This window comes from Natator depressus, chromosome 8, assembly GCF_965152275.1.
Source record: "Natator depressus isolate rNatDep1 chromosome 8, rNatDep2.hap1, whole genome shotgun sequence".
NCBI lineage: Eukaryota > Metazoa > Chordata > Testudines > Cheloniidae > Natator > Natator depressus.
In genome coordinates this window covers 10,276,124-10,302,981 of record NC_134241.1, presented here as the reverse complement: position 1 = coordinate 10,302,981, position 26,858 = coordinate 10,276,124, and the positions used below count along the sequence as shown (strand labels likewise).

Genomic DNA, 26,858 nt, shown 5'->3' with positions numbered 1-26,858 from the left:
GGGTTGGTAGTGCTTCAGGGGCACTAGCATGGAACAGTGTCTTCACACACTGCAGAAATGCAAAAGGGAGGTTGGAGGTACTAGTCAGCTGGAGCACCATGGGAGTACAGTTCCACAGGGAATTGTGCAAAAGTCCTGGGTGTCCTGAGACCTCTGGCAAAGCAGCAACAAACCCTCCCCTGGAGGCAATCTGTGGAGTTTTGTAGCCCCCTACAAAGGCATTGTGTAGGAGGACGATTTTGCCCAATGTTCAGAAATGGTTTTACAGAAGCATTCAAAGTCGTGGACACTTTCATTCTTAGAGCTAGGGTTGCCAGGTATCTGGTTTTCGACCGGAACACCTGGTCGAAAAGGGACCCTGATGGTTCTGGTCAGCGCTTGCTGACCAGGCCGTTAAAAGTCTGGTTGGTGGCACAGGCTGGCTCCCTACCCAGCTCTGTGTGGCTCCTGGGAAGCTGACACCATGTCCAGCTCCTAAACGTAGGGGCGGCCACAGGGCTCCGCACGCCTCTCCTGGCCCGAGCGCCAGTTGCGCAGGTCCCATTAGCTGGGAACTGGGGCCATTGGGAGCTGCAGGAGCTTGGGCTCTGTGCGGGGGCAGCGCGCAGAGCTCCCTACCCCTCTGCTTCCCGGGAGCAACCTGAGGTAAGCCCGTCCCGGAGCCCACGCACCTTCCCACACCTCAACCACCCCAGCCCTGAGACCGCTCCTAATCCCAAACCTCTCATACCCGGCCCTACCCTAGAGTCCACCTCCCCAGCCAGAGTCCTCGCCCTCGCCCTCTCCTGCACCCCTGCCCCACCCCAGAGCCCGTACCCCCCCCACACACCCCAACCTGCTGCCCCAGCCCAGAGCCCCCTTCCACACTCCAAATCCCTTGGCCCTATCCCCCAGCCCAGAGCCCCCTCCTGCATCCCAAACCTCTCATCCCCGGCCCCACCCCAGAGCCCATACCCCCAGCCGGAGCCTTCACCCCCTCCTGCATCCCCAACCCCCTTCCCCAGCCTGGTGAAAATGAGCTTGGAGAAGGGGCAGGGGTGGGGCCTCTGGGAAGGGGTGGGCAAGGATGTTCGGTTTTCTGCTATTAGAAAGTTGGCAACCCTACTTTGAGCACCATTTTCAAAGTAGTGCAGAGTGAATGGCACCCATAAAAATGAGTGTGAATCACTAGTGCCTCTGGAAATGGCCATTTTTTTGTGCAAATTGCATAACTAGCCGTGCAAATGGATAGCCAGTTGTGCAGTTTCCTGGTTAGGGAGGCAAATGCTGCTGTAGTGCCCATAGGCAAGAGATTTCTGGTGTGAGAGATGCATGTTCATTTTTGCAGGTGGGCATGCCCAGCACCAGTAAATTGGCCATAAATCTCATTTTTTGGATGTTACTATCTTATGCTCATTTCAATATAATATATCCTGACTCAGGGAGTGTACACATGGCCCAAAGAGTGACAAACTACCTGAAGTGTAAATACTTACTTTTTAGTCCTGAACTTCTCAGAATTCTACAGGATAAACTAAAATTTTAAATAAAACACAAATAGAAAATGTTTTGGAGCTTGTCATGAGTTCTCCGCTCTTTCAAAATGAAGCGGCTTATGTGAGTTTTAAATGGAAACGTCTAGCTTTCTCTAATTTATAAATATGTTTCGAGAACGTGTTTAAGATCCCAGATCTATATTTCAGAGTAGCAGCTGTTAGTCTGTATCCGCAAAAAGAAAAGGAGTACTTGTGTTAGTTTTTAAGGTGCCACAAGTACTCCTTTTCTTTTTGCAGATCTGTATTGTGAAAGTAGGCTCAAATACTGCAAATACATTTCCAAAACATCTGAAAATCAGTTGCTCTTTTGTCAGTCCTTGCTGAGCCCCAAACTCAGGGTTCTGGGCTGGATTAATTTCACCCTTGTGTAACTTGGCTGAAGCCTGAGAAAGTTTTGCATGCCTGCGTGAAACCATGTTGAGAAGAAATTAGTTGGGTCCCTCCTGTTTTTCATGCTGCAACATCTAAAGCACCTCCAACATTGTAGAGGATGCAGGAAAATGCTCTTTGTTGTGAGTTGTGTGCATGTTGACAACTTCAAACAGCATTGGTGTGAATGGAATCACTGCTAATTAAAACCTATGCTCCTTCGCAGTCCATATCCCATTTCTGTAAGGGGAGGTGGAAGACATGCAGACCATGAGGCTACTCTGGATGGTGACTTCTTGCCCTGTTGTAGGGTGTTTTTTTGTTTTTTGTCAACCGTTTGGCCTATTATATCTGAAATTGCTGCCCTCATTGAGTGGCTGCCTGAACATCTGTGATACACGTGATTCCTGCTGAGCTACATTCTGTGGGAGTTGGGACATAGTGTTCTTTTTCAGTGGGTGCTGCTATCCGCCAAGCTTGATGCTAATGCAAAATACGCCTCTCCTTAAGTGTCAAGAATTTTTTTTAAAAAATCAATAGCAGTGCAATTTTTTGGATGTAACCATTCTGAGACCACATTCAGCAATGGAAAGAGGAAGAAAAGAGACAGGCCCCCTACAAAATGTAAAAGATTTTGCCACATGCTTTGGCCTCAGATATTAGCTGTGATTCTTATGACATGGTGGGGAATATCCCCCTGAATTCTAAGTGGCCATTAAAAATAACAACTCCCACTCCATTCATGAAATTGCGACACAGACCTGTTTGAACAAGAAATGTTATTTCCAGAGCTCTTCCAACATTACAATCCGAGCCAGGGCACCTACTAAAACAGGAAGATTCAGAACTGTTATCAAAAGTTTTTTTTCCCCTCTTTGTTTTTACTCTCAGTGAACTCTATGAAGGTGGGAAAATAGCATGCTCGCCACCCCTCACCTCCTTTTGTTTTATCCCTGTTTCCTGTGGAGGTTACCATTTCACTCATGCTCCATTTCATGCAGTTGAGGGCCACATACAGGAGGTGTTTTGATCCCCAGGCTGCCTTGCCCAGCAAGATGGTGCTGGTTGGGCTCTACTCTTCCTTGCTGCCAAAGTGATGGACTTCAAAGCTGCCTAGCTCTGTGACTAGCTTCCATCGCTGCATTGAGCGGGGGGAGAGATAAAAGGTAGCTAGTTGGCAATAAGAATTCTTTTCTGGAGCCAAAGAAGGAATGAACATGTCCTCACCCACCCACCAGATGTCTAAAACAGCTCCGCTCCCAGTCAGGCACCGAAGTGAAGTGGGAACTGTTAATAACTGCTTATTCCTTCACCCACTTACTTCCCTGGTCCTTCTCGCATGAACAGAGAGCAACAATACCCAAAGTCCAAAGGTGCAAACAATTCGATGTTTATTGGGGTGAACTTCGAGCAAGCATGATTCCAGTTTCCTTCCTTAGTATCCTCCTTCCCAGTTCTGACACCACAGAGCCTTACACCTGTGTCCCTGTTCCCATTCCTGCCCTTAGCCAAACATTATTCCAATTTCCTTACCCCCATTCCCTGGTCCCATTTCCCCCTTTAGCAAAACATGATTGCAATTTCCTTACCCCTATTCCCTGTTCCCATTTCCCCTCTTTAGCAAAACCATGATTCCAATTTCCGCACCCCCATTCCCTGTTCCCATCCCCTCCCACGCACGCCCACTCACTTCCTCATTGACTACAGATTATATAGTAAAACTTGAGTTCTGCTTAGCTATACCTTAACCAATCATTTTCCTGAAATTTAACTAACCAATCCTAACATATTGTAACATGATTATGTAACCAATTATATCCCACCACCTTAATTAGTTTACACCCAGCAAAATTAATTATTCAGCAGACAGGAACAATCACAGAACCAGACAGAGATTATACAGACAAACAATAGCAAAGTGGGAACTATAATGACAAAACAATACAGAAGTGAGGATTTCACATCCCAGCTATTGATAAGTGAGTTCTTGCCAGACAGGATGCTATCAAACTAAGTTTCCGTTTACATTTTCTAGGCACTTCCCTTTCTCTGGAGGTGATAGGAATACAATTTTCAGGAATGCTTAATGCCCAGCATCTCTTGTAGTTCAGCGTCCCACTGCTCATTTGAAAATCTGGGCGCTTTGTTTAGGTGCACACAAGGGAGCTGAGCTCTTGAAAATCTGTTCTTGAGGATCTGTAAGGTGATTGAGTTGTGACTGCAGGGACTAAAAAGTGATTTGATTTTAAATTTACCTCAGACACTACATGTAAGGCTTGGGGTTTTTTTTTTTTTTTAGTGCCATCAAAGCGGAACTGGTCCCTCCTAATGCACCACTGGCTTCTAGACCCAGCAGTGTGCTGCATGCACCTATTAATTCTGTCATCCTTGGAACTGAGATCAGAATCTGGACCTAAGTATCAAAATGCTTCGATATTCAGCAGAACAGAGATTGTACTTACACTGTAGTAGAGAGAGAATTTGACTTGGTAGTGAGTGGGAGATAAACCAATACAGAGGGAAATACATTTTAGGTGTATTTTTCTATAACTGTGTAGTGGAGTTTGGTGTATTGTAGTTTTATAGGAGAAAATAGGGTAATATTTTCTGTAGGATACTATTATCCTGTTGAATTAATTCTGGAACAGATTCTTAGTATGAATGCCATTAGTAATCCTATCTAAACATAAACTCATTTTTTTAAATTTTAGCTCTTTATTTTAGTGCTCAAATTCTGTTGTTGGAATCTAAGTAGTAGTAACAGTAATAATCTGTGAAAGTAAAATTTGCATCAAATGGAATTTGCTACAACATGTAAATAAATGCAATTTTTATTTATTTCCTTGATTGATTTGTCTTTAGTTCTGCTCGAGACGAAGATAACTAAACCATTTCAGAAACGCAGAATTGTTTCTGTTCATGATGTGCTCGTTCTTCAGTACAATAAAATATATTATGTGGTTTCCTAGTGACTGCAGAGTGAGCCAGACCTTTCAGTCCTACTGAGGCAAGATTTCAGTTGAATTCAATAGTATTGTTTTGAATAAGAAATGCAGCATTTGCCCCATGTTTATATGTGAACGTCATATGAAATTTGTTCCCATTTCCTTATCACCTACTTGTTCTGTACTTGTTGCTTATAACAGCCAGAAGGAGCTCTGATTTCATGATAGCTAGTAAGATTTTAAATCCTTTTAAAATTTGTTCTGACATCCAAGGTTTATTTTTTAAAATTACATATTATTAGAAGGGAAGTTAAACTAAGGATACACATGAAAGAGCACTGAAAACATAAGGGGAAACGGTAGTTGGACTGAATGTGATCTGAAAAGCATGTCCTAGCTGATAGGTAGTTTACACTAAAACATAAAATCACTCTGATTTAAGTATCTGTGAAAGCAGGATATCAAGAGCATGCTAATAAAGCAGAATACTTGGGTACGTATTAAGGTTTGCAGAAATAAGACTTCAGAATGCACTGAACTAAAACAAAGAAAATATATGCAGGGTCTGAGTCTCCTTTCCTTTAAGGCCCCTTCATGCTGCTCTGGCTGTGTAAAGGGGCGTTAAAGTGGGGTAGTGTAAATGAGAATCAGACCCACAATGACTAAGGAAGAAGGGAAACCTGCCAAAAGCTGTTATCTAGAGCTGTACAGAAGTTCTCAACCTTCTCCCACCTCCCTTCCCCCCCCCCCCAAAAAAAACCCCTGTCTTTTTCCTGCTAATCCTTTGGGACTGGACTCCCCCAGCATGAATGTCCATCTGGATATGGGTGGAGAATGGATTTCCACCAGGGCGCCACTAGGTTTTTATTGTTTGACCAGTTCTATTGAAATCATGTCTCTAGAAATTTAAAATTTCGACTGAATGGTTTAGAAAAACAAGCATTGACAGGTTGCAGATAGACTGTTTATATAATAGGTTCCCATTTTGTGGCGTGCTGTACAAACAGATCAGACTATTCAGTTTCATCATGGAAAACAAATTATTAAAACGTATTTTAATTTAAAAATGGAAGCAGTTCATGACTAAGAAAGCAGGTCATTTATCAGCTTGTAATCTTTGGTCCTAATCCATCACTGTTTTACTTCAGTTCTGAACTCAGATTTCAGTAGAGCAAAATTGCAGGAACACGGTGGCAAATCAGGCCGAATAATTTTTTTTTACCACCGCAGTAATCATATGTTTGCATATACAATATACATATACACTTATAGTCTAAACAATATTGAAATGATTACGTATGGAATAGGAAATAAGTGATGATAAAATGTCACCTTTTGAGAAGAGGCTCTTATGGATCCATCTCCATTTTTTTTTCCCCTTCGTGTTCCACAGGAGGGTATTATAATATCTAATTGCTTGTTTGTGGTTTAGGTACTTTTTCTATTACAAGGTGAAAATCAACAATACGTTCCTTAAAGCGATAAAATCAATAAACAAGATTACATTTTTGGGGGGAAAATGTGGAACATGTGCTTCCCAGTATGTCATTGCAACCCTGATAATTAAAAAGAAAAGGAGTACTTGTGGCACCTTAGAGACTAACAAATTCTGAAACCTGATCATTAATAGTCTGCTGTAGAGGCACTCTAGGAATCCTTGGAATTCCTACTGTAACACATATCGGTGTCAGAGTAGCAGCCGTGGTAGTCTGTATTCGCAAAAAGAAAAGGAGTACTTGTGGCACCTTAGAGGCTAACCAGTTTATTTGAGCATAAGCTTTCGTGAGCTACAGCTCACTTCATCGGACGCATTCAGTGGAAAATACAGTGGGGAGATTTATATACATAGAGAACATGAAACAATGGGTGTTACCATGCACACTGTAACCAGAGTGATCACTTAAGGTGAGCTATTACCAGCAAAGGGGGTGGGGGGGACCTTTTGTAGTGATAATCAAGGTGGGCCATTTCCAGCAGTTGACAAGAACATCTGAGGAACAGTGGGAGGTACCGGGGGGGAGGGGGGAATAAACGTGGGGAAATAGTTTTACTTTGTGTAATGACCCATCCACTCCCAGTCTCTATTCAAGCCTAAGTTAATTGTATCCAGTTTGCAAATTAATTCCAATTCAGCAGTCTCTCATTGGAGTCTGTTTTTGAAGTTTTTTTGTTGAAGTATTGCCACTTTTAGGTCTAGGTCTGTAATCGAGTGACCAGAGAGATTGAAGTGTTCTCCAACTGGTTTTTGAATGTTATAATTCTTGACATCTGATTTGTGTCCATTTATTCTTTTGCGTAGAGACTGTCCAGTTTGACCAATGTACATGGCTGAGGGGCATTGCTGGCACATGATGGCATATATGACACTGGCAGATGTGCAGGTGAACGAGCCTCTGATCGTGTGGCTGATGTGATTAGGCCCTATGATGGTGTCCCCTGAATAGGTATGTGGACACAGTTGGCAAGGGCTTTGTTGCAAGGATAGGTTCCTGGGTTAGTGGTTCTGTTGTGTGGTGTGTGGTTGCTGGTGAGTATTTGCTTCAGGTTGGGGGGCTGTCTGTAAGCACGGACTGTTAATCTTCATCCTCTGAACGGCAACTAAAGGATCAGTTTTAAGGTAATTATAGCAATTTTCTGGTAACACATAACCGTGAACTCCGAAGGACATTATAAAATTAATCTCATACTCAGTGCAGACCTTCCACATTATGGAATATCTGTGATTGTCTTACATCTCTAAGGAAACTCAAGGGAGCCATGCACTTTAGTGTTTACAGTAGTATCCTAAGTGGATTCCACTGATTAGAGTGAATCTTTTTGGTTTTTCCTTGAGCCTGATTATCATTTCCTCTATTGTGGTATAACTCTGACTTTAATGGAGTTACTCCTGATTTACACTGGTGCAAACAAGAGGGGGATCAGGTCTTATGCATGTGGCTAAGGGGAAGTGGCAAAGCTCTCCTAATTAGTATGTTTCATGAATGATTCCATAACTTGTCATTTTTAATATAAGACTTTTCAAGCAAATGAGAGTTCAAGTTGAAAAATCTGTGAATTCCTAAACACAGGTTTCAAACTAGTAATTTAGTAGCCTTATATTAGTAATTTCAGGAAATCCATTCTCTGAGCATTGTTTGTTCTTATGCAGATGTTGCATGAATTCCAGGGAAATTCTTTTCTTGTATGCATTAAATAATAGAGACTTTTTTTTCTGGCTCTTTTTGAGGCTCAAGGGCAGTGAAGTGACAAGCATTGATCACATCCGCCTTATTTTAGGGATGATCAGATTGAAATATTGGCGTCACTTTTCCCAAACAATTCTGTTGTTCACAAAAACCTAAGAATTATACTTAGTATGCAGTGCTGATGCCACTGTTGGTGACTTGGAATAGAACATACAATCTGCTGTTAATTGGGTTAAAACTTGAGTGCAGTGAGGTGTGCAGGTCTTACGAGGATTCCTATGGTTGACGCTGCTAATCCTGGCCTATAAAAATGAGATGCCACTGTCAGCTTTGTGGGAGGAAGTAGTTTAGGGTTTATAAAGAAGCCTGTTTTCACAACTTTGGATTTAGGCCCAGAGGCTGCCATTCCATGGACAGAGTAGGCTGAAACTGTCCTCTCTAATCAGTGAGAAGGAGCCAGGCTAGCTATTGATGGTTCCAGCCATTCTGAGGACGGTGACAGAACCAGAGGCTGGTAAGTGTAGTCCACATGGTATTAGTAGTCCAGTCTTCTGGCAAGTTATGATGGGTATGAGAAAAAGGGGACCGTATCGGACGACTGCCTTTTCCAGGTGAGTGGAGCCCTTGAAGGAGGTTGGTTGTTCTGATAGTGTCTCCTGAACCAGGCGTGGAAATTAGGGCTGCCCCCTGTACAGCTCAGACTTGAGTCCAAGCCTCAGCGGCCCGCCCACTCTTCTCGGTTGTAGTGGAGAACTGAGGGCTGTGGTCTCTCCCATACCACTTTCACGACTCTTTCCTTTTCATATATAAATGAAAGCCACACGCTTTTCTCAGATCTCTGAAATAAAGAATAAATAATCCTATATACAGTAGTCTCAATGAAATATGGTCACCGAGAGAAAGAGAGAGAGACTGACCGCCCTTCTTATGGGCTCCTAACACATCCACACAATCATAGCCGTGTGCAAAAAGTATTCTTATAGAAGCCATCTCTTTGGTCAGCAGAACATTATAATTGGTTCATGGGCCACCCTGGGACTTGGGTGACCTAGGCTCTGTTCCTGGCTCCACTACAGACTTTCTTTGACATTGAGCAGGTCGCAGAGGGCTTGTCTACGTGGCTTAGCAAAGTGTTCTAGAGGGGTGTGATTGGTAGAGTGCTTTCATGTGTTACACTCTGCCTGCACCGTATAGACCCTGCTGGGGTGCGTTAAAGACTAGCTAGGTCACCAGTCGTTACACAGGGCAGTTAGAGGGCAACACATTAGAGCACTCTACAAATCGTGGTCCTCTAGTCTAGAGTGCTTTGTTGGTGATGTGTAGACATGCCCAAAGTCTCCGTGGGTCTCAATTTTTTCTGTAAAATAGAGGTATTGTGAGAATAAACATATTAAACTTTCAGGTTCGACAGTAATGGGGGGCCTTACAGACAATATATTCAAATTAGTCTATAAAATACTTCTCAGCCTTGTAATTCATTTACAAAATAAACAGGTGCTGTAGTACAAATTTTATTGATCGCTTAGCTGTCAAGAAATCTATGGCAATAGTATCCATGAAGTAAACATAAAGTTCTGCTATTCTGCCAAATTCTCTAATTAGAGAACCAGTTATCTGTGTAGTTCGGTATTTGTCTAGGCTCACTTTCTCAGTTGCTAAGTGTCATGTATCTGAAGTTCTCTAAACAAAATGTTTGGTGCAACTGTGAGTCAGTTGGTATGATTTGTATATCAGATCAAATAATTGGAATGGACCTTGTATTATGAAATCAGTGATACAGATGCAACAGATTTGTTACTGTATCATACAATATTCATTAGTGAGGCAACACCAAAGCTACATTTGCAAATGCAACCATTATCAGGATTTTAAGCTCAGAGTTTCCTTGTGGAGGAGGTAGTGGACAAACATGGGCCTGCATCTGATGAAGTGAGCTGTAGCTCACGAAAGCTTATGCTCAAATAAATTGGTTAGTCTCTAAGGTGCCACAAGTACTCCTTTTCTTTTTGCGAATACAGATTAACACGGCTGCTACTCTGAAACCTGTTTATTACTGTTTGTCCTGAGGTGATGCTGAATGATACCGCTTTTCGTCAGATTAAAGCAATATTCTTAAAATGGATTATAAAAAATATTGTTAATATAGTGCTCATCCATCTTTATACTGCACAGGAACCTCACCGAGGCTATAACTGCCAAAAGCTCTTTATTACACAAATTAAAATGTTTAAAAATGGATTTTAAAAAAACCTTGCAAGTAGGAAACACTGCATGTTAGGACTGATCCAATGCACAGCGAAATCAGTGGAAGTCTTTCCAAGGACTTCAAAGGGTTCTGGGTCAGCCTTACTGAGAGGAAATAGAAAACTTCAGTGACCGCTTCTTTTTTTCAAAGCTTCTCCAATCTATCTGTTAACTGATTCAGCAAATTACTTAAGCACATGCTTAAAGTGAAATACATATTTAAGGAGGATATTTTCAGAAACACAAAGGATAGGGAGGCAACCAACTCTCAATTAAGCCAGTGGGATTTGGACAACTAACTCTTATTGAAAATCTCCCACTAACCATTTGTTGAATAGGGTTGGATTTAAGCATGTGTTTAAGTGCTCTGCTGAATCAGGGCCTAATGGTCAATAGTGGCATTGCAGAGGTACCAAACTGGCTCCAAATTACAAGCATCAGAAGAAGGCATACTGCGCCAAACTTATTTTTTTTTAATTATTGTTCTTCCTCTCAGCTGTTTAACATGAAATTTTCTGAATTGTTCTTTAGATAATTTTATCATATCTGATGGCTCCTTTTGCTTATCTTCCCCGCCCATTACATTTTTATATACCTCTGGCATTTTCATTACAGCACTTAGACATCTTGTGTGCAAAGTTTACGTTAATCCCAGAATTCTTTCAGGATAAGTTTAGGGCAGAATGAACATCAGCTCTTGTAGCCATGTCACATGGGAGTTTTATCCCATAGATCCAAAAATGTTTGCAGATGGACAGATAGACAAGCTGGAACTCCATGAGCTCTTCTGAGTTAATTATCCCTAGATATAATGGCTAGAGCAGTGTAGGTATTATACAACGTAAATGAGTGCAGCGGGTGTTCTCAGAGGCAGTCAGAAGCATAAAAGAGGCTGCTGACAGGTAATGATGGTAATGTATCTGGATACCTAACATGCAGTTGTGATTTGCACTTTGAAATATAAATGCCTGGGTCTCCAGTTATGCCGGTAGAAGGGAGCAATCAGGTAGATCTGGGCTGGGAAGTGTGAGAGGGAGGAGTAAGGGTTCTCTGACATGCCCCCCTTCCCTAGCAGCCCACAAAGAGCCCCTGCAAGCGGGTCTCTGAGATCGGGCTCCCTGAGTCAGCAGCAGACCTGAGGGGAGCAGAGCTAGAAGGAAGTACAGTATTCTCTGCTGCCTTGCACACCCATGGGAAATCTGTGCAGGAGAATAGCTATGTTTTTTATATGCCTAATCTCCCCTTGGCAGCAAAGATGGAAGTAGTGCTCAGGTGCCTAGTGTGTACTGTTCAGACACTAATGAGTTAAACCTAGTATTGCTATTTTGTAACTGGATCCCTTATTGCTGGGGTTCTCGAACTGGGGGTCATGACCCCTCGGGGTCGTGAGGTTATTACATGGTGGGGGGGGCACAAGCTGTCAGCCTCAACCCCAAACCCCACTTCGCCTCCAGCATTTATAATGTTGCTAAATATAAGAAAAGTGTTTTTAATTTATAAGAGGAGTAACACTCAGAGGCTTGCTGTGTGAAAGGGGTGACCAGGACACAAATTTGACAACCACTGCCTTATTGCAAGAAAGGCTTCTTCCCTGCAGGGTTGCCAACCCTCCAGGATTGTCCTGGAGTCCCCAGGAATTAAAGATTAATCTTTAATTAAAGATTGTCGTGATGAAACCTCCAGGAATGCATCCCATCAAAATTGGCAACCCTACTTCCCTGCCATCCCCAGCCTGGAGTAAGTAGTTGTGTGCAAATTCCTGTGTATCCAGACGGGCCTGAGATATAAACATTGCACATAAGGAGCAGCCAGAGGCAACAGTGCTCTTAATAAAGCCATGTTACCATGTGAGAGTACAGGCCTTAGACAGGACAGTTCAGGAGAAAGCCATTACAAGGAGTAGCCAGCAGTCTGGAGGGGAGAATGCAGCTCCAATTCTGTATGGTGATCATTGTGAAGTTTTTGGACTAGCTTTTCCTTGAGAATGAAATATCTGGACCTTGTTCATTTTCTCTGCCTAATGCTCATCTCAGTCAGTTTGTTATTTGAGCCCTTTTTAATTGTAAATATGAAGGTACTGTCCATGTTCAAACTGCTTACAGGGCACATTAAGTGAGCATTTAGTTTGGATAATGCTTCATTTCATTCTAAAAGCAGAGTAATTCTAAAACCAAAGATTATACCTGCTGACTTTTCTTCATTAATATGATAATGGCATTTAAAAAGAAATTGTGTATCTGACGTTTTTATAGATGCCTGGAGAATTAAAGGAATGGATTGGAAATGAGGAGCTGTGTCAGGGAAAAATATGTTTTACCATTTAAAGAGTGTGGTAGTGAATAATAAAATTCACTAATGTGATAAACTTCTGTCCTCCTGCTTTGCAAGCACACAGTGGCATGCTTGTTTTTTTTATACTCGTACATAGTTTGCACAGTAGGAACCTGAAACGAGGAAATATCATTGTTTAGATTTTCATCATGTAATGCAAGGTTATGCTGACAACTCCTCTAGGCAGAGCCATTTTCTGACACAATGGACTCCAAGACTGGTTCCTTGAGTTGGCTGAGTCCACTGCTTTTCTAAAAAGCAAACCATTCTGCTGTCAGAAATATTTAGGTGTAAACTTTTCAATATGTATTTTGGAGATCCATACCCTTGTGCCTCCATTCTGTTTATATAATACATGTTGCATGCAAACAACTTCGGCAGATATTTCCCTAGTTTTCTTTTGGCCGAAGAAATGTTGTTTGGTTAGTTTTATGGCACAGTAACCATTTTTTTTTAAATGTAAGTGTCCTCCTTTGAATCGCCCCTCCCCACCCCACCCTCCTCCTTAAAACTGTTTCCATGATGCCTATGAAAAACTTGTCAAGGGCAGGCTGTTGGTGTTCTGACACCCCTACTGACCAATACTGTTACAGTGTTTCCTTGTACTCCCCCATCTATTGTCCTTTGTCTTATATTTCTATTGTAAGCTCTTTGGGGTAGGGACTGTCTTTTTGTCCTGTGTCTGTACGGTACCTAGTACACTGGGGCTCTAGGCCATGACTAGGGCTCCTAGGTGCTATGGTAACACTACTACTGCTACTATTACTATCTTAGTTTAATTTACAACTGTACAACATAAGAACAGCCACACTGGGCCAAACCAATGGTCCATCTAGCCCAGTATCCTGTTTCCCAAGGGTAGCCAATGACAGATGCTTCAAAGGGAATGAAGATTATCAAGTGGTCCATCCCCTTTCGTTCAGTCCCAGCATCTGGCAGTCAGACGCCTAGGGAAACCCAGGGCCTGGGTTGCATCCCTGACCATCTTGGCTAATATGGGCCTGTCCTCCATGAATTTATCTATTTCCTTTTGGAGCCCAGTTATATTTTTGGCCTTCACAACGTTGCCTGGCAACAAGTTCCACAGGTTGACTGTATGTTGTGTGAAGTATTTCCTTTTGTTTGTTTTTAAACCTGCTGCCTATTACTTTCACTAGATGACCCCTGGTTCTTCTGTTATGTAAAGGGGTAAATAACACTCCCGTATTCACTTTCTCCACACCATTCATGATTTTAGAGACCTCTATCATATCCGCCCTTAATCGTCTCTTCCAAGATGAATAGTCAGTCTTTTTAATCTCTCCTCATAGGGAAGTTGTTCCATACCTCTGATCATTTTTGTTGCCTTTCTTTGTACCTTTTCCATTTCTAATGCATCTTTTTGGAGATAGGGCAACTAGAACTGCACACAGTATTTAAGGTGTGGGTGTACAATGGATTTATATAGTGGCATTGATATCTTCTGTCTTATCTATCCTTTTCCTAATGGTTCTGAACATTGTTTGCTTTTTTGACTGCCACTGCACATTGAGCGGATGTTTTCAGAGAACTATCCACAATGACTCCAAGATCTTCTTGAGTGGTAACGTTTTGCATGTGTAGTTGGGATTATGCTTTCCAATGTGCATTACTTTGCATTTTATCAACATTAAATTTCATCTTCCATTTTGTTGCCCAGTCACCCAGTTTTGTTAAAATCTCTTTGTAAGTCTTTGCAGTCTGCTTCACATTTAACTATCTTGAATAATTTGATATCATCTGCAAACTTTGCCACCTCACTGTTTACCCCCTTTTCCAGATCATTTATGAATATGTTGGACAGCATAGGTACCAATACTGAACCCTGCGGGAAGCCACTATTTTCCTCTCTCCGTTGTGAAAACTGACCATTTATTCCTACTCTCTGTGTCCTGTCTTTTAACCAATTACTGATCTGATATGAGTACCTTCCCTGTTATCCCATGACTGCTTACTTTGCTTAAGCATCTTTGGTGAGGGACCTGGAAGTCCAAGTACACTATATCCATTGGATCACCCATGTCCACATGTTTGTTGACCTCCCTCAAAGAATTCTAATAAATTGGTGAGGCATGATTTTCCATAACAACAATTTACAATCTTTACAATATTACTTGTAATATTGGGACAGTGGGCAGCTGGAAATACCATGGGAGTGTGGCTGCTGCTGCAGTGGGACTGCTGTCAGTGCCAAGAGGCAGCGTAGAGGCATAGGACCACCACAGAGATGGTGTTGGTTTCTGAAGACCTGTTGTAGTCTCTGCTGGTTTGGGGACATCTGCAGACTTCAGAGATCAAGTCCAAAGCTACTGCTTTTGGTTGGAAACCTCTCTCTCTCATTGGACAGAAAATTCAGATGAAATATGTGGGGGAGGTGTTCCTTCTTTCAGAGAAATCTGATTAATAGTTTGAGGCTCGGTTGTTTAAATCGCCTCTCAGTTAGGATCGCCATTCCATATTGTGGCCCATACCTAGATTCAGGCAAAGTGATAGGTTCAGTAGGTCTGCTAGATCTCCCGTGACCATGGTTCTTACTTGAAAAATCTTGATTTTTTTTTTCCATTTGGATTGAAATAGACTAATTAGAAGTGTAGTTTTTTTTTAAAAGAACAATTTTAAAGCATACTAGGAACAAATTCATTCAAATTAATTTAATCAAAATATTAATCTTATTTTTAATGTTTTTGAAAAGGCCATGCATTTCTTTGATTGTTTTTCTTCAAAACTAAACAAACGATTCAAGTGCCTTCTTAAAAGTAGCAAATGTAGCATCCTTGCTATTGCAGGCAACCATACAAACCTAGAGTGATGCACAGAAGCAACTGCGGGGAACAGACTGACGGGAAAAGATTTCAGCCCAAGGAATTGTAATAGCGAGAGAGAAAATATTTTTAAAAATTATTTTAAAATGCTTCTGCGCAGCTCATGAATGGACTTTTGATTTGTGCTTAAGTGCTGTGTGCAGTTGTTCTACTTTCTTGTCTTCTGTAATTATATCAATTTATTTTAAAAAACGCTATGTACAATGACAAGTGGATTATCAGGAGTGGACGATTGTTTTTCCCCCGACAGCCTCTTTTTCACCACCACAGCTGCAAGCCTTTACGTGGTCAATAGAAAAATGTTCAGTTCTCTTAAATTCTTGTTTAAATTGAAAAGGTTTGTGAGAGACTCTGAATGGTGTAAATTAAATAAATTGCTTAAAGGCAGCATGTAGACCGAAGAGAGGCAGTGTAACTTCTAAAGTACTTTAGGGAGGGGGTATTGCTGTTTTATTCCTATCCAGGTCTTACCAGTGCTATGTCAAATGATGATGATATTTGTATAGTACTAGTGCAGGAAAACAAGAACCCTGTCCTAAAAAGCTTACAATCTTAGAACCGATTGTGAAACCTGATATTGAATTTTTATCATGTGGAGTGTCCTTCACCCTGTGCAGAGGGACAGCATAAGGATTCAGCACAAAAGCCGGTCGAAAATAAGAAGGGGAAAATTTCCATGAAAGCTTTTTGGATCTTTTGTGTCTCTGAAATCTCGAAACTGGAATATTCAGACCAGCTGTGAAGCTGGCCAAAACCAGGAGTAAATAATGAAAATGTCATTGAATTCTTTCCAGGGTGAGGGACAGGGAGGTTCAGTTTTGAAACATATCAAAATTTCTATCAGCTGTATGGTGCACCATTTTTATCCTCTTTAAGCAGGATTTCTCCCTATGTTGATACTTACGACATTCCTTAACGTAGTATCTCACAATTATTGAATTTTACCTTCAGAACACCCTTTTGAGGTTGGGAGATATTCTCCCCATTGTAGAGATGGGAAGTTTAAATGACTTGCACAAGGTCATACAAGAAGTGTGTGACTGAGCCAGGAATGAGCGCAAGTCTCTTGAGTTCCAGTCCAGTGCTCGATCATAAGACCATCCTTCCTACCCGATGTACAACTTACTCCTATATAGCTAGAAGCTACAACCATTGTGAGGTTGATCTTGAAAAGTGCCAAGTACCTGCAAGATTAATTCATTGGTAGTTGTGGGTGCTCATCACCTTTCAGGGTTCGCCCAAGCAGTTCTAGCTCCTGGGACCAAGAAGCTTCATTAATGAGGGAGAAAGGGAATGCATCAGTAAAGCCAACGTGCTTGTTCAGATGAGACAGCTGTGAAAGTTTGTGGAAAGGAAATACTGACATCTGCTTTGAGGTTGCAGATGTTCAGCAAGTGGTAAACTACTCTCATGATCAGGCCCTTGTGTTTTATATTAGCTTCTATCCTCCTCCATCACTAGTCAGCAGGTGGGTGATGACCCTAAGTCATTAATAGAAGTTCTCTGTCATATTCAGTATATTTGTATAATATGAGGACATCACGTTTGGATATTTTCAGGCCAGAGTAGGATAAGTGTGCCCTTATTCCCCTCCAAATACTTAACCATTATCTGCCCAATCAGCTGTATCTTATAAGAAGGAATAACCAAATTATATTGTGACCATTAAGTGGCCTTTTCTTCTTCAGTTCATCTAATATTTATAAAATTCAGTCATATTGAGGCATTTACGGCCAGATGGCTAATGCTGCCCTTAGAAAAAGAGTCCCATTTAGGGACACAAATTGGCTCAAAATCTGAGAAACACTGATTTTCTCACACACTTAAAAGTTCATCTTTTTTTCTACACCAAATGTCCCTGCCCTGGTTTGACTGGTAGGATGAAGAAGAAGCTAACATTCTGTTTTCTTTTTCTTTTTTAAATTTAATCTTTATACCGTCTACTTGCATTGGGTCACAACAAGTGTGATAGAGCCAAATTCTTTAGCCCTTAAATGAGCAGATATTCCATTGAGGACAAGTGGAGCTTTGCTTAATTGAGGACCACATGATTCAGTTCATAGACTTCTGTGACCTTCTGGGTTGTGGACTGGAACAAAACCAAGCAGGTTTTTGGTGGTGTTAAAATTGAGTGAAATAAAGAATATTTTAAAGCAAGTAATTAAATTTTCAAAAATTATCATTGTGACAAATAATGCAGTGTACTATAGACTGCAAGGGCACATACATAAAATTCATAGGTGAAATCCTGGTCCCATTGCAGTCAATGGCAAAATGCCCATTGACTTCAATGGGGTCAGGATTACACTTATATTTTGCTTTAGGAAATAAAGAATCTGTCTAGTCTCCATGGGGAAGGATAGCCACATAGACTAGAAGACACCTAGGACTGCCTATTTTCTGTTTCCATTGGAATCCTAATTGATTGTACTGTGGTAACAACTGAAATCACTTTTTTTTTTAATCTCCCTACCCCCTCCTCACCCAAATCAAGTAACTTCATGACTGGAGAGGTTTTTTGGAAGTTATGGTGTAATACCTGGAAAGACCGGAGAGGTATAATCTATTGAAGTCAATGGAGGTTTTGCCATTGACTTCAGTGGGGCCGGAATTACACACCAGGTATTGATCTCAGCCCTAAGAAAAAAGAAAAACTTCCCCAGATTAATGCTTTGTTTCCAGAAGAATACAGGCTTAATGAATTGAGGGACAGATGAAAAGAGGATTTATTTTAAGAGGAAAAGAGAAGAAAATTCTGGTCATACAAGCTTTAAGTGGCAGCATTTGATGTAGTGATGGATTGACTATTCATTGTTGCAAACCACAAATCGTGTACTGATTAATAATAACATTTTCTCTGAAAAATGATGTGCTCAGAGGTTGAGTGGAAAAATAAAAATAGAGGAAAAAATTGTATGTCCTCCCCCCCCCCCGCAAAATCCTTTCAGAATATTAAAATAAAATTATTCCATTGAACCACCACAGGGTTAATTGTTCCACTGATAGTCTGATAATTCAGGCCTATCCTATCAAATATGAAGTGTACAATGGAAGACAAAGGAAGACCTATGAGATTCCTGTGGGTTAAATCTGTCTTAAGAAGACTGTCTTCTCTTTTGATTGAGAGACTCTACAGCACTGTGTTTTCGTTCACTTTAGCAGTGCCTGCTGCATTTGGAGAGAATCATAACAACAGATGTGTTTTTGATTATCTGGTTGCTGCCAAGAGGTGAATGATTATGGAAGAAGTTGAAGCTGATTTTTCATTTCCTGGAGAAGAAAGGTTAGACAAGTTAGAATATGTGTATATAGTTAACTTTAAATCTGTTAGATTTATGATTTGGTATTAGTCCTGTATATCTCTGCTTTGGATTTTGGTGCAAGACCGATATGCTGTACTTAGACTTTAGCTGATGCAACAGAATGGTCAAGCTGTTAAATCTCATTCCCTGCAGTTCTACTGGGTTTTCACTGAATTCTGAAAATTATTAAAGAATAAATAACTGAATTGAATGGGAGCTCTTCAAAATGGACTTGCAAGTCCATCTTCATCCCTAGGAACATCATCAGAGGGAGATTTATGATTAGCTGTCATGACGGCAAGAATAAAATGTGTAATTGGATATGTAAGATTTGCAAGGACTTCTGGTCTAAAATAACCTAAAATGTAGGGCTATATGAGAAACAGAAACATTTTTAAAAAGTGGGGGAGGCTATTGGCATTTAGACATGAGAGCTGAAATAGTCCACATCTTTCTCCCAATCATGTATCTTTTTAACAAGTATACAGTACTTCTGAAATTATATTTTTGTTTAATTACAAAACATAACATGATATAATTGCATTCTGCTACATGCAATGCATAAAGCAACTGTGTTATGCGTTGTTCAATAAGCAATTTAGAAAACTGCCAACAGAGTGTAAATATATCACCCCATGCTTTGCTGCATACAGAGTATTCTTGTAACAGGGCTTGGGATTAAAGTGTGAGCAGATAGCAAAAATAGGAAACAGATTACAGCACATGTCCACTACTGTACAGTTCTCGGCGATCATCAGAAGTTCTCAGACTAGGTGTTCTAACAGTAGATCAGTGCTACAAAAAGAAAGATATAACATACAAAAGCCAACAGATACCAGATATGGTTCTAATGCAGAGCATAAGGGGATATGATAAAAGTTAATATTCCTCTAAAAATACGTTCTCACTTTTTAAACAATAAGCACTTACTTATAATTTTCAGTGCTACAGAAAAGCACAGTTAGAAAATGGTAAACTTATTCCAAAGGGAAGGAAAGTAATAATAATAATTAATAATAAAAGATGTGCAACTTGCCAGCCAGCCACTGTTCTAAGCACTTATCCAGGAACAGAAAGAGACTAAGCACAAGAGAAAGTACCTCTGTCCTGTGTAAATTGTATTCTGCCTTATTATGGCATCAACTGACAAATAAAATAAACTCCTTATCTAAATAAACTTATTCATAAGATTGAATCAGCTATGCAATTCCTCTCTGACCTATTCACTGTTAACTAACCAGGTCATCTTGTTCATCTTGAGGGTCTGAGCCCCCTTTAAAGGTGGGGGGGGATTGAATTTGGTTCTCTGCTTGAATCTTCTTTAAAACTTTTTTCAACACTTATTTAAATGTATATATCTTCTCTCATAATTTCAGCACATTGCCTTCTGATTTTATTGTAGCTTTGAACATCCCCTGGTGAGTTTTAAAGATAACGTGCCCAGATTTTGGTGTAAATCCGTGGCGTTCCTTGATATAATTGAGATCAGAATCTGGCCCAAAATGTCTACTTCTTTGCTTTGAAATTTTATCCTTCTGTTTTGCATTTTATTGAACTTTGTATGGATGTTTCATGAGAGGTTGGTGGTAGAGGAAAAGAAAAGAGGTCTGTGGGTTTCATTGACAGTGGAGATGTGAATGTGGACATGAAAACATAGTTCTCAGTTTTTTCCTTTCCCTTCAGCACTCTAAGAGGAATCTAGTGGATGTCTCTACAGTTATATGAAATGTGAGTAAAAGAAGTGCTGCTGTATCTAAAGTGTATTGAACATAAAATGTTGTCTGAGAGCATCTTTCTTCCTTGAAAGTTCCAGAAAAAGGTTACATTTAAAGATGAAGACAATTTTGGTTGACTTAGATTAGTAGGTATCCTGATATGGGGAAGGAAATGTCAAAAGATGTGGGTTTTTTTTTAAAAGTCTTATTTATCAAGATTTAGTTTTACTGCAAATATGAATCGCATATGTACTCTGAGAGAGATTTGAACAAATGTAGTGCAACAGCTGTAGTTGTAGCAGATTGTGTATTGATATTGGCATCTGTGGCCCTGGCAGGGAGATTATTGATGCTGGTAGCTCTGCTCTTGGACACAAAGCAAGTGGCTTAGTGGTGGAGCTTGTGGCACTGGGTTTTGGCCTTCATAGCTATAGGCAAGCGACTGGCTGATATTTCTTGGCCATGATGACTGCTCTACAGTGGTTCTTCCAGTTTAGGCTTCATATGCAGTGTAGCTTGCCCATATTTGTTCATTCACTTCCCTGTTGCTCACCCTTTGTGTAACGTTGTCACTGCACGCATACACAGGGAAGCCTGGGCTGTTTGTTTTTTCTTTGAGTCCCCTGATTACGTCTGCCAATTGTGGGAACCTGACAGGTGCACAGAAATTACTTTTTGCAACTCTTTGCTTTCAAAAACTGAATTTAAAACATAGTTTAGTTTAAAGTAGCCTGTCCAGCCAGCTCTTTGGCTTCAGTGTGTGTTAAAGAAACCCAGCACTTCACCAGATTGGCTCCTTAGTTAATTTGGATGTGCTTCTGGATGCCGTTCCAGCCTGGTTGATGGATCTGAGTCTGATTTCTCTCCCACACAAGTCCATTCCTTGCCACATGTTAGTTTTGAGTCTTAAAGGGTTAAAGCACAAAGAGAATCCTTTTCTATGCTGTAGGAAGTGAGAGGATTCTTGATGGTGCAGACACCAACGTGCCACAGGAATGAGCATGCTGTATGCGCCTAGATAGACACACAAAGGAAATGGGTGACTTCGTTAGGTTTGAGTAGCAGCCATGTTAGTCTGTATTCGCAGAAAAACAAGGAGTACTTGTGGCACCTTAGAGACTAACCAATTTATTTGAGCATAAGCTTTCGTGAGCTACAGCTCACTTCATCCAGTGAATGCATCTGATGAAGTGAGCTGTGGCTCACGAAAGCTTATGCTCAAATAAATTTGTTAGTCTCTAAAGTGCCACAAGTACTCCTTTTCTTTCGGTGACATTGTAGCTCTTCAGGGTTTCTTTGCCTTTTACATACAGCTGCTCTTTATTAATCAGTGCATAGTGTACAGGATATGTTTGCCCCATTGCTGGTGGGTGTAAATTTTTGTGAAAAATTTTCAACCTTCAAATCTTTGAAAATTTTGGCCAACTCTAAGCTGATCAAAAGATAGCAGGAGAATTAAATTGGGCTCTTTAGGTGCTACCATAATACAAATAACGGTTGTAATAATTTGTTTAAAAGTGATCTTCTGTTTTGTTTTCAGATTTCTTGCCTCCACCTAATCCCTGCCTGTGCACAAAGAACAGCAGTGGGAGATGTGGTGTATGCCAGAGCCATAATCTCCCTGCTGCTGTTCCGGGGGCAGCTGGGCTCTGCTACACCCGTGGTCAAGGGTGCGGTGTCAGTGCCATAATTTCCCTTTGGAAATATACCAGCCCAAGCAGAGCCTTTGGGCAAGCATTCCTTGTACAGCCTGACTTCCTCCTTAGCTTCTGTGAGTGGTAGAAGTGCACGTTAATTCAATTTATTTGTATGCCTTTTTTGCACATTGGCAGTGACAAGTATCATTATGCTCAGTATCCCTTAAAACTGATTTAAGGTGACTTAAAGCTGGATCTCGATATCGAAGATGAAATAGTGAAACTAAAATTGCTTAGGAAAATGAATCGAGACACAATTTTTCAGCTTCCCCATTTGCACATGGCAGTAAGTGGTAAGTGACACTTTTCTGTTTGATTCATTTTACAGAAGGGATTGTCTCTTAGTGCCATTATGGTTGGCATTTTATTAAGACATCCTTAATAAGGTCTGAATCGTTTTGAAAACACATTCATTTGCTGACCCTTTCTGGGGAGTAAAATTTCAAAGGAGCCATGCCATTTGAAATGTTTGTCAGTTAGCATTGATTTATAGGTCTGTTTTCAAAAAATCTTTGTCTTCATTTGGCTTCCTAAGTGGGGTGCCTACGTTACTGTCAGCTACATACATAATAGATAATTAATGGATATCAAAATGAACAAATGGGGAAAAAAGATTAAAATGTCTTTGTCTTGTATTATTTATAATAGAGTTGAAGAGTGATGAGAGATCCTACAGCTGTCAAAAACTGCTGCAAAGAAAACCTTGCACCCCTCTAAACAGTTGCACAAAAAATAAACAAAGATATTGCCACTTTGGCAGCATCTTTTGAATGTTAAATCTCTCGTCTTGTATGTTAAAGCCTTGGAAACACATTCCCTTTATAGTCTGATAATTCTCTTTCTTTGAGGTAAAGATGAATCTGTAGCTGTTTGATCTATTTTATGTTTCAGGCGATTAACATATATTCAGAATAATGAAATTCTCTTCAAACGCTTTGCTGTATCTCTGTTGTGATGAAGGGCTGATAATAGCTTCCCACTAATGTCTGCAAAACCAGAGCTTTTATGAATTTAAGGGAGCTCAAAGACATACTTGTGGACTGACCTTGTTCGTGGAAAGGTTTTTGCCTTGAAATGTGGGGTTACTGCGTTTAGGATCTGAGACTGCAGTTCCTTACTTAGACAAAACTCTTATAGATTTCACGGAATGCAGGATTAGGCCTTTACTGAACATGGATTTAGATTGTCTGCTATGGAAGAAAACATGGCTGGGAGTTATGGTAGTGGGGAGGGCTGCTGCTCGCATTGTTGTTGCCTTGAGAAGCCCCTCTACAGGTTCTCTGTGGAGGTCTGGTTCTGTAACTTGGTGTAGCAGATAGCTGACTCTGCGGCGCGGCGCCTCCTGCTGGTCATCCAGGAATTAGTGCTCTCAGTCCTGGAGCGCCCTCTATGGGCCAGTGTCTCGCCCTTTGTTACCGACCTCTCTGCAGTCCCTTCATCTTCACCACGTATAGGCCTCACATCCCTCCTGGACCACGGTGCCCCTTACCTTGAGGTGCTGCCCCTCACCAGGGAACCCCACTCCCCTGAGCCCACCTCGCTTCAGTGACCCACTGCCAGTCTTCATCTAGCCCCGTCCCTCAGGGGCAAACTGCAGTCTGAAGTGGCCACTCATCATTGGCTAGAAGGTTGGACCTGCTGCCTTTCCCTGCAGCCCTAGTACCTCCTTAGGCCTTCCTGTCAGGCCTCAACCTGGGAGGTCGCCAGGCCTGAGCTCCCCAGCTCAGCCTGCCCTGTCCCCAGCACTGCTCTATCAAAGGTACTCTGTGCTCTCACGCAGCCCGGTCCTTCCCACCCCAAGGCTGGAGTGAGACTGCCTGCCTCCTAGCTCACAGCCCTCTTTATACCAGCCCTACCGGGCCTGGATTGGCTGCTACCTGCCTTCCCCTGATTGGCTCCTTAGGGCAGCCCTTTCCCAGAGCTGGTTTTAACCCCTTTCTCTCTGGAGTGGGATGCTCGCCCTGCTACACTTGGGAAGCAGTAGATTACTGGGGGAGAGAGTGAGTTTGGTATTAATGTACAAGCATCCCCCCTCCATGATATAAACTCCCACAGTGAGGGAAAGTTCAATGGGTCGCAGCCTGCATGGGAGTTTATGGGAACCATGTTGCTGTAGAGGCAAGGGAAGCCTAGTTGTAGCAGAACGAGAGCATTGGCCCTCTGCATCACTGGCTCTTTTCTCCATTGGATACTTTGAAATTCCTAGGTTTGTGAAGCATTTCCATAGAAAGGATGAAGGGGAATCTAACTAACTCTCCTGGGCATTTATATGGCCCCCATCCCCAAAATATCTGAGCACCTCACAGTTTTTAGTGTATTTATCCCCCTCCCCCTCCCAGGAAATACAGAAGCGTTCTTATCCCAACAGAAGGTGTCTAGGGAAACTCGACAAATGCAAACTCATGGAGTTTCCTTGGTCACGACTGGTCCTGGGACGAACCCATTTATTTCAGTTTTAGTGTAGCATTTCAGATGATAGTTTTATCCAACCACATGCATTCTCTACATGTAAAGGTTTGCTCGGAGGCAATTGTGAAGATATAAGCCACCAATTGGAAGGGCCTCGTGGGAGAGATTTTTCCTTCAGATTAGAGGTATGTTTTCCTATTCAAAATTCTTAGCTTCCACACTGAGGGAAGAAATTACTCAGCCGATGACCTTGTTATGCCAGGCTTGTCGACTGCATTTCAAAATGAGCTGTGATCACTATGGTGTTTGGCTTCATTCATTATTACTTCATCTCTTGCATCAAAAACATTCATGTCTATGCCAAATGTTGAGCTCAATGGTAGTCTGTCATCATTGGCAAGCCAACTTCTATTTTGATAAAATAAAACAAGATGTCTGTCAAAGTAAGTGGCAAGCTGTTTTGTATCCATTTTCACTGCAGTGTCACATGGGTTGTAATGCAGTGTTGTACATCCAAATCAGTCCTTTTATTGCATTTTAAATGCACTTAATATATTAAAAACAAAGTGACGGTTTTTTTGTGAAACACCCCCAGACAAAAGAACTGAAACTCTGCCTATACCAAAGTGGCCAGTGTTCAGTACAAGACCAGATAGAGAGCTTACTTTCCTCGACTGATTACCCTCTGTGCGCTCTGGAATTCCAGACTTTATATGTTGAATTATTTTTAGGGGCACATCCTCAGTTGACTTCAATGAAGCTATGACAATTTATACCAGCTGGCGATCTGCCCCACAGTCTTTTAAAAGAAGACTGTCCCCTATACGTTATAAGATGTGATTTTTTTTCCCCCAAAAAGCTTTTGCCATTGGCCTCACTTTGCCAATGGAACTTCCATTGACTTCAGTGGGATTAAGTAAGCTAATGCTGGGCATTTCTGAAAATCTCACCCACAATGTTTTTAACTCATCTGCTATATAAAACCCTCTTAAGTGATTGGATATTTCTTTGTCTTCCTAGTGGATAGAGCATTGGACTGGGACTCAGGAGACCTGGGTTCTGTTCCTGGCTCTGACTGTGGCCTGCTGGGTGACCTTGGGCAAGTTGCTTTGCCTCTCTGTGCCTTAGCTTACCCATCTGAAAAACGTTGATATTCATACTGACCTCCTTTGTAAAGTGCTTGGATATCTGCTGATGAAAAGTTATTAGATAAGAGCTAGTTGGTATTAGTATTTTTTATTATTCTGACTGTCCTTCTCTGTTTTGCCAATACTATTTTCCTTTTCCCAGATTGTGCTATTTACAGTAATCTGCTTTTCTCCTGTTGTCTGCCATTTGTAGTTCAACCCATTAATAAATGTCACTTCTGAGGGTTATCCAGAAACAACACTATATCAGTGTCTCTTGATGAATAATTTTCTATTCTTTTCTGACTTTAAGAATGTATTACATTTTTCATGTTCTTAGCTCCTGAAATAATGTACCCTTTTACAGCTGGATATTTCTCATTGTTTAATTTAAACACTGGTTATGTCAAATGAGAAATATGTGGCAAATGAGTTAATTATTTTTCTACTGTCTCATATGATACTTCCAAAATCTAAGTTCCTTTGCACCAAATTTATGGGGACCTCAGATGGATTTATTGCAGTGTAGAAAAATGACTTTAACTTTAGATTAAGATGTGAATGGAATGGAACAAAGTATGGCCCAATGTTTTTTATATAGTCCAGTACAGATGACACTGGACTGCGAGTCGGGAGTCTGGGATTGTACTCTTGGATCTGCTGCTGACCTACCGTGTGACCGTGGGCAAGTCACTTCACCTCTTTCATCTTGTTCCCTTTGTCTGTCTTGTCTGTTTATATTGTAAGTTCTCCAGTTATCTGTTTGTATAGTGCTTATCACAATAGAGGGCAGATTTGCGTTGGGTCTGAGGCACTATTGTAATACAAGTACAAATGGTACATAATAAATAACAACAATAATTGACTTTCCAAATTTTCCAAACCTTGCAGTGAATTCTCAATCACTGAAAATTTTAAAATAAAAATGGGAGATTTTTCTAAAAGACGTCCAATACCTGTGCTTGATGTAGAGCACGTGAAGCAGGAATTAATAATGCAAAATCCTATAGCCTGTGATAAGCAGAAAATCAGACCAGATGATTGCAGCGGTCCCTTCTGGCCTTAAAATCTATGAATCTATAAAAGCCAAATGAGCTTCCATGTGTCCAATCATCATTAGAAAACAAAACAAATCTTTAATCTTTTTGGGGCCCAGTAA

At 41.1% G+C, this 26,858-nt stretch overlaps 1 protein-coding gene and 1 long non-coding RNA gene across 3 annotated transcripts in view; both read left to right on the top strand.

Moving 5' to 3' along the window:
- Window positions 1-26,858, top strand: part of SPOCK1 (SPARC (osteonectin), cwcv and kazal like domains proteoglycan 1) — a 455,324-nt gene that overhangs the window by 50,540 nt on the left and 377,926 nt on the right. The gene's annotated exons all lie outside the window — the stretch shown is intronic.
- The window catches only part of LOC141991940 (uncharacterized), a 69,310-nt gene continuing 61,165 nt past the window's right edge, over window positions 18,714-26,858 (top strand). Inside the window, exon 1 of the long non-coding RNA XR_012640498.1 lies at window positions 18,714-18,732. This is a non-coding gene — a long non-coding RNA (uncharacterized LOC141991940). The remainder of the gene's footprint in view (window positions 18,733-26,858) is intronic.